This window comes from Martes martes (assembly GCF_963455335.1).
Source record: "Martes martes genome assembly, chromosome: 16".
NCBI classification, from domain to species: domain Eukaryota; kingdom Metazoa; phylum Chordata; class Mammalia; order Carnivora; family Mustelidae; genus Martes; species Martes martes.
This window is the reverse complement of record NC_137904.1, coordinates 52,766,353-52,779,488: the sequence shown is the minus strand read 5'-3', so window position 1 is coordinate 52,779,488 and position 13,136 is coordinate 52,766,353.

Here is a 13,136-nt window from a genome sequence, read left to right as displayed (position 1 = left end):
TCTGCTATACTTCAATTTTTAAAAAAATAATTTATTAAATATTAAAAATTATCCAAGTAAACATTTAAAATCTGTGTATTTTATTATATGCTAATTATACCTCAAATTAAAAACAATGCACTCCTTTCTTCTTTCCTCCCTCTCTCCTTTCCTCCCTCCCTCCCTCCATTCCTTTGTCCTTCCTTCCTAATTCTGTCCAAAAGTCATGGGGCAGACCCAGTGGGGCAGTCACATTGACCCTTGTGATGATGACAACCCAGCGTTGTCACAGGATTGGCTACAAAAAGGGATTAAGCAAACAAGAAATATATTAGGGATAATGAGAGTTGGGATTTTTACTGGTGAAAAGTAGCAAAAGGGGAAGAAGAAAAGTTCTAATAAACCCTGTAGTGTTGGATTGGAAGGAGCGGTGTCAGTACAAATTTTGCATGTACCTAGACAGACACAGAAATTATAGATACAAAGTTGTGTACATGCGTGTATGTGTGTATGCCTAGACATACATATTACTCCTAACTCTCTCCACCAAGATGGCCTGGGAATGACAATATACTCAGTAGCAATGAGTACACCTCGTGCCCAGATCTTGGTTTCTAAAACAACTAGCCATGGAAAGGCACCCAGGCTCCTTGGAAAATTGGCTGATTCTCGGAGTGGAAACTATAAGACAATTCTGGAACATCGTGTTAAGAGCAGTGCAGAAAATGCTCAGAGAATGATAAGGACATGTTAGAAGGACCCGGAAGGCATTTAAAGAGGTTCTCAAGATGAGACCATTTGAGTGTTAAAATAAGTAATGATATAATAAGTTACAGTCCATTGACTAAAATGGAAATCAATGAGTCCATGTTGATAACGATAAACATATTTACAAGTATATGGGAAGATAAGAAAGTTCTTCCTTGTGGTAGAATGCCAATTAATTAATACAATAAGAGTACCGGAATTGGAAAATTGCAGTTTGGAAATCATCAGAGAAATATTTAATTCTGGCAAGAACTATCAATGGATGTTAAAATGAGGAGGTATTAGTGGGATTAGAGATGAGACACTCATATTGCCTTAAAAATGTCTCCACTTAAAAACATATTTATTACAAAGAGAGAGAAAAAAGGAATTTATAGTGGGGAAACTTGGCAGACACCATCTGAATCAAATTATCAAGTTCTCCCACCATTAATGGGACAAATTGACATAGTGTGCCCCGTAGGTAAGATACGAGGGGAAGGACACAGCATCTCTTCTGCAATACTCCTGCCCTAAACATAAAGACCTAGGCTGTGTCTTGAGAAAATATGGTGCATACTCAAGTTCAGGGATGATATGCAAAATGACCACCTTGTAAAGTTCAAAATAGCAAAGGCCATGAAAGGCAAAGAAAGACTGGACGAACCTAGGAAGAATGGTCAAGAGCATGTCCCACGCTGTTGCTAAAAGAGCCCGAGCGGATTTTGGTGAAGGTTGAGTGTCTGGGTAAAGAGTATCTGGAGGTTTTTGTTCTATTCTGGGAAATTTCCTGTGTATTTGAGATGTGAAATTGCTTAAAAATATAACAACGATGAAAAGGAATATATTCCTTTCTTGTGGTTTCCTTGAGAGTGGTCTTCATAAGATATTGTTTTTTTTTTAAGATTTTATTTATTTGAGAGAGAGAGAGAGAGAAAGGAGCATGTGCAGTGCAGGGAGGGAGATGAGACTCCCTGCTGAGAAGAGAGCCTGATGTGGGGCTCGATCCCAGAACCCTAGGATCATGACCTGAGCCGAAGGCAGATGCTGAACTGACTGAGCCACCCAGGTGCCCAATAAAATATTGTTCTTAAGCCAAACCTTAACTTATTTGGCATCACCCCATAAAAATCAGTGTAATGGACAGAATTTTTTCAACTTTAATTTCATATATGTGTGTATGTACATGTGTACAAAGCAAAAGAGCTTTAAATAGTTATATATATATTATCTATACACATTAATTTTGAGCCATTGACATCCCGCTTCTATTTGTCACCTACTAAGCTATGGAAAATAGTGCAAAAAATACAATAACAAGCCAAAGAGGAAACAATGAAATCAAACTTGGTCTGACAGCTTTTGAGAGGAGTCACATGTGTTTATGGTTTCGGTAGGGGGAGGGGGAGTTCTTTATCCCCCATTTTTTTTTGTTAGTCAAATTTTCCCTTATTTGTATAATTAAATACAAAGATAATGGATGGTATTTTGCACAATTAATAAATTATAATTATTATTAGTCCTGAGTGTACTGCCACTTGAACATGTCTGAGAATTACGAGATGTTCTCAGAACTCTTCCAAAAACACACATGGGGCTGATGAAAGCTTTCACGATGAGCCTTAAGATGAGATGCAATCATTCACCCTGCATGGGTGAGTCCTTTCTCTGCGTAACTTCAGCGCCACATGGTTGGCCGGGAGTCTGATCTATCTTCTCCCTATAGTTCAACTCGCACTAACTACCTTATGATAATAACCGAGAAGCTGGCTGATCATCAAGGTTACATGGCACTTTGAAGACACATTTAAACTTACCATTGAAGTTTAATTTGGCAGAGCAAATAGAGAAACCATTAAGAAAAAAAAAAAAAACCTAGGAATTTTGGCAAATCAAATGGTTGTTTTGTATTGTTGGGGTTTATACTCACCACTAAAGATTAACCAACCCTTGGAGTCAATGTTGGACTTGGTATATTGCTTTGTTAACCATGTACGGGAATACACAGACACATAGACACTTAGGCTGAAAAGTACATGAAAACATTTGTTTTACAAGAAACATAGGAGTTTGTACTTGAAACTCTTAAAGACCATACATATCCTTCCCTATTCTCCTTTGTAAATTGAACTATAGAGACCTAGACTCAGAGTCCAAGGTTCTGTATTCCTAACATCACATTGCATCACATGTTCAAAACTTACTTACTTTACAAGTTCTTATTTACTTTACAAGCAGAGACTTTGACCGTAACATTAAACATTTAGCAACAGTTTAGATTTTAAAAAAAAACAAACACCTTTCAATATTGTCTCTTTCTGGGATGGAATTCTAGCCAACATCCACCAACAAGGTCCCAGTGGAAAGATCCAAGTGCCTTTGCTCCTATGATAGCAGAATATATCAGGAACTATGCCTGTATTTGCCGAGAGGACAAAGGACCATTGTCACAGGGCTTAATGGGCATGATTATATGCATCTAGAAATACACACATGGTCAGCCGAAGTCAGCACTGAAACACCTTGTGTGAATTCTGAGATTCCCTACATGTAAATAGCATTTCCCTTGAAAAAACTAATATCTTGGGCACCTGGGTGGCTCAGTGGGTTAAAGCCTCTGCCTTTGGCTCAGGGTCCTGGGATCGAGCCCCGCATCGGGCTTCCTGCTCAGCGGGGAGCCTGCTTCCTCCTCTCTCTCTGCCTGCCTCTCTGCCTACTTGTGATCTCTGTCAAATAAATAAATAAATCTTTAAAAAAAAAAAAAAAACTAATGTCTTTTATATACTACAATTTCAGTCTTCACCTAGAGCTGTTATTCTTAACCTTGGCAGCACATTATAATCTCCCAGACTATTAAAAAAAAAACAACAACATTAAAGGACACCCGGTTGGCTCAGTCAGTTAACTGTCTGCCTGTCTGCTCAGATCATGATCCCAGGGTCCTGGGATCGAGTCCCTCATTGGGCTCCCTGCTCTGCAGGGAGCCTTCTTCTCCCTCTGCCTGCTGCTCCCCCTGCTTGTGCACTCTCTAACAAATAAACAAATAAAATCTTTTTAAAAATTAAATTAAATTAAATTTTTAAAAATTGAATAGAATTTCTCAGGGGTAGTGGGGGTCTAGGCATTGATTAATTTTTTTTAAGTGCTGAGATAATTATGATTGCAGTGAGGGTTAAGACCCTCTGATTCATCATGTTAATATTTACCTAAGCTCAACCCATGGGATTCCTCCACATACATTCTCTCTCCTGCCAAAGTGACACTACTCTCTATACTTTCTATATTATGTGACTCCTTGAGCTCTTGTGAATTACCTCTGGGTTCCATGAATTCATTCATTAAAAAAAAAAAAGATTTATTTATTTTAGACAGAAAGGGAGAGAGCACAGCAGGAGGGGCAGGGAGAGAGAGAGAATCTCAAGCAAACTCTACACTGAGTGCAGAGCCTGACACGGGGCTCGATCTCTCAACCCTGAGATCACAACCTGCACTGAAACCAAGAATCAGATGCTTAACTGACCGCACCACCCAGGTACCCCAAATTCATTCGGTATCTTACAAACATTTACTAAGCCCTTACTAAGCTGTGCTTTGTGGTTGATACTGGAATTTCAGAAAAATACGTAAGACTTGATTGTTGCCTGTAAGGCGTTCACAATTGACTAGGATTGAAATACAGTGTTATAAATAAAATAATAGAAGAAAGTCAAAGAGGGGCGCCTGGGTAGCTCAGTGGGCTAAAGCCTCTGCCTTCGGCTCAGGTAATGATCCTGGGGTCCTGGGATCGAGCCCCGCATCGGGCTCTCTGCTCAGCGGGGAGCCTCCTTCCCACCCCTCCCCCACCTGCCTCTCTGCCTACTTGTGATCTCTGTCTGTCAAATAAATAAATAAATCTCAAAAGAAGAAGAAGAAGAAAGTCAAAGATACTTATTCTCCTTAAAAGCGACTGCAGAAACATCACAGAGGGTGTTTCATTTGGATTACGTTTGACAGAACCTTAGCGGTTCAGAGGGGATGAGGTGGGGTGGGGATGGGATGGCAAGGATCAGACAGTCCAAGGAGTTGCGCAGGCAAAGCTGTATTTCCAAGAGCTGCAAACGGTTGAGTGTGGCTGGAGCAGAATACTTCAGGTATGGAATAGTGGGAGACGAGTCTGGAGGGAGGGTAGGATCTAGATAACAGAACCTCTTATATTCCGTGATTAGGAGTTTGAAGGTAGTGAAAGGGAGGACTGAGGGAATAAAGGACTTTATTCCCAAAGAATGGACTCCTAGCAAAGGGCTGAGGACAGCAGTAAGAACTGGAGGGAATTTCACTGGGCAGAGACACTAACCCAGATATTCCAGTTTTAAACTGGATTTGGAGAATTGTGCCCAGATATAACTGTGGTATAGATTCTATGGAGGGGAATATGGGCCAAATAGAGAAATGGAGCGCAGTGTGTGGTTCTTTGGAGGCTGACTCCATGGGGGAAGGGTGTCATGGCCACCACAATAGAGGGAAGGCGGTGTCCCAGCAAAAACAGCCTTTAATCACGGTACGTTGAGTTTGAGTCCTGACTCTGCGTCAGATTAGCTGTGGCATCCTCAGCAAGCGATGCCCTATCGTCAAGTTTTCATCTCTAAAATGGGCATGAAAAGAAAACCGTCGGCAAATCCTGATTGTCGGGATTAAACTGGGATGCACGCAGAGTGCTTTCAATGTGCCTGGTTTATATCGAGTGCTTGAGAAAATTTTGTTCTCATTAACAATCTTCTTATCATTAATATCAGTGACTCAGATGTCTTACACCCAAGACCTGGAAATCCCCACACAAAACTGTAATAGATTTCAATAAGGCTCAGTGAATTGCTGTTCATTACTAGAAAACACAAAAGAACAAAAGAAAAAAAAAAAGAGCCACATTCCATCCCCTACTGCAAATGTCAGTTATCTGTAGGTGGTGGAAGAGGAGTATTTTACTTTCTTCCTTCATGTTAATACGTCAGGCTTTTGTTTTATTTTGCTTTTACTGATTTTTCAAAACCGATCAGTAGATAAGACAAAAATTCTATTTCCACTTTGGGGGGAAATACAAGATTTCCTGCACGGAGGGGTGCCTGGGTGACTCAGTAAGTCAAGCACCTGCCTCGGGCTGAGGTCATGGTCCCAGGGTCCTGGGATTGAGTCCCAAGTTGGGCTCCCTGTTCAGTGTCAGGACCCTGCTTCTCCCTCTCCCTCTGCTCCTCTCCCTGCTCGTGCTCTCCCTTTCTTTCTCAAATAAGTAAATCAAATCTTAAAAAGGAAGAAGGAAAGAAAGAAAGAAAGAAAAGAAGATTTTCTGCACAGAAATCTACAAACACGAAAGAAGGTATGTTGTTTTCCTATCTTAAAAGAGCATTCCTGGACGCTGCTTACTCAACCTTTGTCCCCAGGGGCAGCACAAGCATAGGACTTCTCTGCTCCAGGAACTCATTTTATATAGAAAATACTACAGATGTTTCCCCCCCAAGATTAAGCAGAGTGATCATGTCACCCAGGTAATGTCTAGTGATCACCAGAAACCCCAGCCAATTCCTCTAGAGTGAGGCTCCTCAACCCCCTCTGCTCCTGGCAGGTATGGATCTGGTGCCTGGTCCCAACTCCCTCCCTTTTCCTGCTTCACATGAAATTCAGCGTTAGGGCCCATTTGGGACAAAAAGGCCTTGACGCTTTGGAACACAAAGAGGAGAACACTGGGATCTTTCCCATCGATGTCATACACTATTTAGAAACACATATTGTAGGCAATCGAAAGGAAAGATCCATATGATCTCATTACCGGAGATTCTGGAAGGGAACAGATGAGGCTTAACAGATGAGGGCCTGAGAATAAAATGTTGAAAACGTGTTCACTGATGATCTGATGTAGAAGAAAATGAGGAGGCAGCCAGAGAAACTAACACGACTTTTCAAGAAGTTCCCTGATGAGCTCAGATATAGAAAGAAAAGATATGCTAGAAAGAAAGAAAAAAAGGAAGGAAGGAAGGAAGGAAGGAAGGAAGGAAGGAAGGAAGGAAGGAGATGGATGGGAACAGTACAGGGAATGAATGCAAATGCAGCATAAATCAAGCCTGCAAAATGTCAGACGCTAAACTGACTAAAACAAGTCCAAGTTGAGATAAAGATCACATGAGCTACAAGGACAACAAAGGTGGGAGTCAGAACAGGAAGAACAGGGGTGGGTGTTCTGCTTCACAAAGAAGAGGGTTCATACAGCGGAGAATTATATGTTTATTCTACTCATTATAAAGGCGTGTTATATCTGTCTAATCAATCTGGAAAACAAACGTTTGAAACAAATGAAAATCCTATAATCTCGCCACGTAGAGTTATGTCCTTGCAGCATGTTTATATACCAAAATCGAAATCAGGATCATACACGGCGTATAATTTTGTGTTTTACTTTCATCTCATAAGCACTGGCCCAGATCATTACTTACGCTTTAACGACAGGCTTTTTTTAAAGTGACCGTATTATCTTTCATCAAGTATAGTTTAATCATCTCCTGACTTTTGGACATTTCGATGGTATCTTTTACCACTGTGACTAACGCCACAGTTAAGATCCTTTTACAAAATATTTGAGTACATTATTTTCTTAGGATCTTATTTCTAGAAGCGGAAGAACTTGACCAAAAAGCAAAACATTTTTTAAGGATATCTTGATAGACGTTACGTGGTTGTCTTCCAGAAAGATTAGCCCAATTACATTCCCCACTCTCCAGTGCTTGAAGGATTTAAACATAGGGCAAAGAGGGAGCTCAGTTATTTAATTTTTGGTTTTCTTCTGGCTTATTTAGCAAAGATGATTATAGTCACACAAAACAAGTTAAGGTAAATATTGTGAAGATGAATCAAAGACCAGCTAGAAAATACTATGAGCAACTAGTTGTCCAAAATGCATTCAGAGCGGGGCACCTGGCTGGCTCAATCAGCAGAACACTCCTTCCTTCCTTCCTTCCTTCCTTCCTTCCTTCCTTCCTTCCTTCTTTCTTTCTTTCCTTTTTTTCTTTCTTTCTAACACATCTTTTCTTTCTATATCTGAGCTCATCAGATATAGATCAGACTCTTGATCTCGGGGTTGTTACTTCAAGTCCCGCATTGGGATTCTTTTTTTTTTTTTTTAAAGATTTTTATTTATTTGACATGGAGAGAGAGATCACAAGTAGGCAGAGAGGCAGGCAGAGAGAGAGAGGAGGAAGCAGGCTCCCTGCTGAGCAGAGAGCCCGATGCGGGGCTCCATCCCAGGACCCTGAGATCATGACCTGAGCTGAAGGCAGAGGCTTAACCCACTGAGCCACCCAGGGGCCCCCCGCATTGGGATTCTATTTAAAAATAAAATCTTCTTTTTAAAAAATGCATTTCAGGGCTATTAACCCAGAAAAATATATCCCAGGTTGCAAGAACTTGTAGCTATGACCTCAACATCACTGCCATTAATCTTTAAAATATAGGATGGTAAGGAAGACCATCTGATAACATGAATATTTGATTTAAAAATATACATGGGCAACATTGTGATGTTGTAAAGAATATACATCGAAAAAATGCTAGAAGTTAAGGCACCAAAATGTTCAGAGTATTTCAGGTAGGAGGAGAGATTTTCTTTTCTTGTTTTCTCCATTTCCAAAGTTTATGTAATGAGTTTGTAAGACTATGTGGTGGGAGAAAAAAATGAATTTTTAAAAATGATAAAGAAGAGAGATCCCTGAAGATAGGGGAGGAAAAGGCATAGATTGTGAAAACGGAGATCAGTACGTTTGACACACTGTTTGACCCAGCCCAGTGGTGTGAGTTATTACGTGCACTTGGATGAAGGTGAGATGATCACCAAAATCCCATATGGGTTCTCTTCCAAGAGGTTACGACAAGTTCAGACTGAGTCTGATTTTGACACAGTTGTTAGGTTAATCGACGCAGGGAAATACTCCAGCTATAGTGTGAGTCTCCATTTTAGCAAAGTCTTTGATGACTTCCCTTCTGATGGAATCCCTGGGAGGGGCTATCGAAGAGTGGATTGGACTGGGATGCCCGGCTGGCTCAGTCGGAAGAGTGTGGGACTCTTGACCATAAGTTCAAGCCCCATGCTGGGTATAGAGATTACTTAAATAAATTTTAAAACTTAAGAAAAGGGGTGCCTGGATGGTTCAGATGATGAAGTGGCTGACTCTTGATTTCAGCTCAGGTCCTGATCTTGAGGTCCTGGGATCGAGCCCTACCTCAGGCTCCATGCTCAGTAGGGAGTCTGCCTCAGGATTCTCTCTCCACCTCTGCTCCTCTCCCTGCTTGCGCACACACTCTCTCTCTGAATTAAATAAATAAAACTTTAAAAAAATTGAAGTGTGGGTCAGGCCAACATAATACTAGTTGACTTAGCAAGTACTTGTACAAACTGTATGTGAAAAGGTCTGTACAGTAGCCCCAACAAGACAACCAAACCCCACTGGGGGTTAGTAGCTCCAATAGCCTTGGACTATGTGAAAGCAAGGGAGGTCTTGAGAATGGTTCGCTATTTTAAGACAGCTGGAGGCAGAAATCTCTCCCATGAATATGATCTATGGCTTTTTAAAAAAATGTGCTCATTTCGGCAGCACATATACTAAAAAATTTAATCTTTACATTTAAAGTGGGTGTAGACACCCAACAATATAGATTTATGTGAACCGCTCAAGAAGATTATGGATTTTTTTTAAAGATTTTATTTATTTATTTGACAGAGAGAGATCACAAGTAGGCAGAGAGGCAGGCGGAGAGAGAGGGGGAAGCAGGCTCCCTGCAGCGCAGAGAGCCCGATGCGGGGCTCGATCCCAGGACCCTGAGATCATGACCTGAGCTGAAGGCAGAGGCTTTAACCCACTGAGCCACCCAGGTGCCCCGAAGATCATGGATTTTAAGAAACATTACTAAAGCATCTAATTAAATGAACTTGCACAAATCTGTCAAGGACCTTTACAGATGACTTCGCTTATCTCCTGGGTGAAAACAAATCCAACTGACCATTTAACCTGTCAAGGGCATTCATGACTTCCCCTTTGTTTCTGTGTGTTCTCATGTCAGCTTCTTCAACACAGCATACCCACCTTCATGTCCTCACCCTGCTCCTAATATTTCCTTTGATCTATCCATATCCTAGAGCTAAGGATCTTTGCACTGTGTGCATAGGGTTACACTCCTCTCCTTACTCAGTCTATTATACAAAAAGCTAATAATGTAGAAAAACTTGCAAGAAGAACACTAGAGAATTCTGTCCCAGGTCCTATTCTGTTTAATATTTTCAACAATCAGATAAAGTCTGAAAAATGCTCCTATGGGTTTTCAGATGTTGCCCAAGCCAAGAGAATGCAGAATTGATCACAAAAAAGGCAACATCAGCCAAAAACCACAGGGTAAATTTCACAAGAGCAATGTAAACCACAGCACATAGGTTGATTGAGCAGGGGATGGCGCAGTTCTCACTTGAAGAATATCCAGATCCTTCTGCCGACCACAAGTTTAGCTTAACTCCTCAGTTGGGGCTGAAATGTAATCGATGTAGGGTGTGTTCAAAGACATAGGCAAATCCAGTCTCGGACACAATTGCTTCTTTGTCTTGTGCTGGTCAGACCAAAGTTTGGCAGTTCTTAAGAAGCATATTGAGAAGTCAGAACTCTCTGAGAGACAGTGAATAGTCTCCAAGTCATGTAAAGGGATAATAATTCAAAGGATCATGGATGTTTACCCTAGAGAGGGGGAAGACTTAGAAAGCTGTCTCCAAATCTTTCAAGATCCATTTTGAATTGTTCCCGAGGGCAGAATTTGGATGAACGAGCAGCACTGGTAGGGAAGAAGGATTCAATATATGAAACAAATGTTTAATAATGAAAGATTTTCAGCAATAACATTGGTTTCTTCAAGAAATGGTGAGTGTCCTGTCCCTGGTAATATCAAGGTTCTGGGTCCTTCGAGTTCAAGGAGTGATTATCCCAAGAATAGGTCAGCCCATTCTCCTGCTTAGACACTCCATGGCTCTCCATTGAAACCAACCTTAGATACTCCATGGCTCTCCACTGAAATCAGAACAAAATGCAGATTCCTTACTGTGGTCTGTAGCACATTCCATTGTCTGGCGCCTGCTGATCTGTATTTCCAGCGCTCTCTCTCCTTTTCTGCTCTTTGTCTATTTATTCATTTATTTTGAGACTATTCTTTGAGGATGACTATGTGCCAAGACAGCCGTGAACAAAGCCAGCAAAAATCTCTGTCCTGAAGTTGCTAAGATTCTAGTGGAAGAAGAAAGACAAGAAGATAATAATAATAAGCAAATAAATGAAGTGTCAAGTGGTAAGTGCTATGAGGAAAAATAAATATGGGAAAAGGAATAGCAAATGAAAGAAGGAAGTCCTATTTGAAATAGGGCAATCAGGGCAGGTTTCTCTGAAGAGGTGACTTAGAGCGGAGACCTGAAGGAAAGGAAGACCAGACACCTGAGCCCCAGGGATCCCTGAGGATGCATCAGGGACACAGCTGCAGGTCAGGAAGGTGATGGGCATGTCCCAGGAAGAGGTCAGCGAGGCTGGAGGGGAGTGAGCAAGGAGCAAGTATGTCTGAGATGGAGGAGGGATGGAACAGGGAAGGGAGGGTAGCAGAGCGCATGGGGAAAGGATCCCTCTCGTGGCTATGTGGGGAGTATGCTCGAGGTGAACGCAGACAGGAGCAGGGAGACCTAGAAGTTGGGCTCTCTAATAGTTGCTGAGACAGTTTAGGGGGCTGGAGGTTTATTAGGAACAGGAACCAACACTTAAGGAAGAAAGGAGAAGCTAGTTTGGCAGAGAAAGAAGTGGAAATGAAATGTAAAGCCAGCAAGCCTTGGGCGACCCAGTGGGGAGCTCTGGGGAAAGCATTGCCTATCAGTGTCCTAAATCAGCTGGGCTTTTATGTCCCCTTCTGACCCAGGTACAGGATGCACATTGCCCAGGACAGGCATCACATCGGGAAAGTACCAGAGGTCTTCATCAAAGGAGAGGACAGTGGGGGGCTCTGTGCTGGCCACACTTCCTATATAGGTGGGCAGCAATCTTCCCTGATGGAAGATTCTGGTTGTACCTCTGTGTGACTACCACAAAGGTAGATGCAGAAACTGAAGGAGTTTCTCTTTTATGCATTTCTATCTAAGAATATCCCCAAGTTTTATCAGGGCCAAGGGCTGTCCCACTGGATACCGCATTTCCTAAAATTCCCTTGCAGCTAAGTGTGGTTATGGGACCACTTCCTGCCCAATGGGATGTGAGAGGAAGTGATATGTTCAACTACAAGGTTGCATCCTTAAAATGGAAGCCAGCCCCCTCTCTCTGACACACACACTCACACATCCTCACTCTCTTTCTCTCCCTTGGCTATGGGATGGAGAAGAAGATGTGGTGTTGAGCCTGTTCCAACCACGAAGGAGAGAACAATAACTTGAGGAATCCTGGAGCACAAGATAGATGACCTGAATGACCTGACAGCAAAGAGGCCTCTACATCTTGGCCAGAGAAAAATAAGCAGCTACCTTATTTGAACCACTGTATTTTAATTCCGCATCTTAGCTAGGGTGGTATTTCTGGTCTAGCACATTACCCAACACCCTAACTCCTGTGGAGGCAATAGCCATTGTTCATGCTTGCGCCAAGTCATGAGCAGTGATTAGACTCATTTGGAAGAAGCAGTCGTTGTGATTGGCTGATGGATGGGATATGAGATTCCAGAAGAAGAGACGGTCAGGAATGACCCAAGTTGTAAGTTTCAGCGATTGGAGAAATAGAGATGCCATTTACGGAGATAACGAGACCAGGAAGGGGTTGACTTTGAGGTTGGCTCATGCAACCAGAAGTGCAACTTTTTACCCAATAGATTTGGGACACCTACTAAAGTCAAGTTGGATATAAGAATCTGGAATTGAAGAGATAAGTCTAGGCTGGAGAGATGAATCTGGGAGTTTTTTGATGGCATTTAAACCCACAGTCTCATTTCTTTCCCTGAAACATGCCAAAGTCTTCATACTGTTGCACTCTGCTTGGAAAACCCTTCTCCCAGATATTTGGGCTGCCCTCCCTCTCACTGGGGGCTCCTGCCTTCTACCAACCTGGTTAAAACATCACTCTGACCTGCCCCCATTCACTCAGACCCACGCCGCCCTGCATTACCTCCTCATCACACACACCAGCACCTGGAATTACCTTTATTAATTTGCTTGTGTATTTGCCATCTACTTTCCCACCTGGAGTGCAGACCCCTCGAGGACTCATGCATCTTCACCCGTTGCGTCCTCAGCACCTAGGACAGGGCCCAACACACAAGTCAATGCAACATAAACAGCTGTCAGCTGACTGACGGGAGAAGAAAGGAATCAGGCGACAGGGGTGTTCAAAGCC